We start from the raw sequence: 1,428 nt of genomic DNA, 5'->3' as shown, positions 1-1,428 counted from the left end.
AAATAAATTACCACATTTAATGGAGACTAATAAAAAATTGTTGTTGGGAGTTTGTCTAACTCAGTACACTTATTGTTCAGAATGAGTTTGTTGAACCCCAAATACTATATGCACTTTCTGACACAGGGTGAACAATATACAATATCCACTAGCAACACAAGCGCAAACCAAGAAAAAAAATTTGGTTGGTATTGTGGGGGCCAATCCAGACAAGTGGTCCACGGATGGTTGCTTCAACATTTTATTTACTCACTACTGAAGGTAGAGAAGCTTTGTATTCAAGGAGGAAAAAAAACTATCTCACAATCTAACATTTTCACCTGTATTTTATGTTTTAGACATTTAGAAATAATATTTTGTATTACATCTGGCTGTTATCAATTTGTGTTTGGGTAAGTATATTGAAGAGTTAATTTGATCTTGATAAAATTTTATATTTTTTAGTCTAGTTAGTACCATGTAGATTCATCAGATTCTGTTCACTTATACGGAAATACGAGGGTGAGTCAATTATTATCCACAATATATTTATAAAATTATATTGTAATCAAATAGGAAACTTATAAGTACATTATAATTCAACATAGCTTTTTTCTTTTTGTTGTGTCCCCGGACCAAGTCTGTTGTGGATAATTAGGCAAAACTGTGACTAATTTGCAGACGATGTGCCACTTCGTTAATATTTACTTGTCTGTCTAAGAGCACCATACTCAAATGTTTTCTTCATTTGTGTCCGGCTCCTTCATCATGCATAATACTTATGCGACCATTTTTGAATTTTTCGATCCACTCGTAGATACTCCGTTGTGACAAAACACTTCCCGTATTGTACTGAAAGTCTTTGATGAATCTCGGCCCCTGATACGCCTTCTGACCACAAAAAATGGATCACTGAACGTTGCTCTTTTTTTTAGGGAAAATAGAAAGTGGAGCAGCCATGATTAACAAAACTAACCTAGCAGCTTGAAACTTGCATAGACATAACAACAAATAAACAAAGAACACGTCATCAATGCAAAACAACAGTGCTACCAACATAAACAAAAATACAACTAAATCGCAGATAAATATTGACTTACCCTCATACATTGTATCAAATAAAAAGAAATTTGACTAACTTACTAGGAATTTCGTACCATATAACCTTATTCAACATGTCATGTTGGGACTAACATACATTATACCAATAAAAAAATTTTCACCCTACATACCTGGAGCTTGTGCCTTAATAATGTAATTAACATTAACAAATCAGTTAATGACAAAATGTGGATGCTAGTGAAAACAGTTCAAAGAAACGGAATTAAAACTACAAGCAGAAACAAGACATATTATGTTCAAGCATTTTTTTTTTTCTCTTGAAAATGTTAATCAGTGAACAAATTTTTCCAGGTTCCTGTTAAAAACTTACTTGCACTGCTTTAAGGT

The 1,428-nt window shown here is 32.8% G+C and overlaps 1 protein-coding gene across 1 annotated transcript in view; it reads right to left on the bottom strand.

The window, feature by feature from the left end:
* Positions 1-1,428, bottom strand: part of LOC106687068 (small ribosomal subunit protein uS9) — a gene marked incomplete in the record, with an annotated part of 10,447 nt that overhangs the window by 1,198 nt on the left and 7,821 nt on the right.

This window comes from Halyomorpha halys, unplaced genomic scaffold (assembly GCF_000696795.3).
Source record: "Halyomorpha halys isolate HHAL.00 unplaced genomic scaffold, Hhal_1.1 Scaffold910.1, whole genome shotgun sequence".
Lineage (NCBI taxonomy): Eukaryota > Metazoa > Arthropoda > Insecta > Hemiptera > Pentatomidae > Halyomorpha > Halyomorpha halys.
This window is presented reverse-complemented; position numbering and strand designations above follow the sequence as displayed.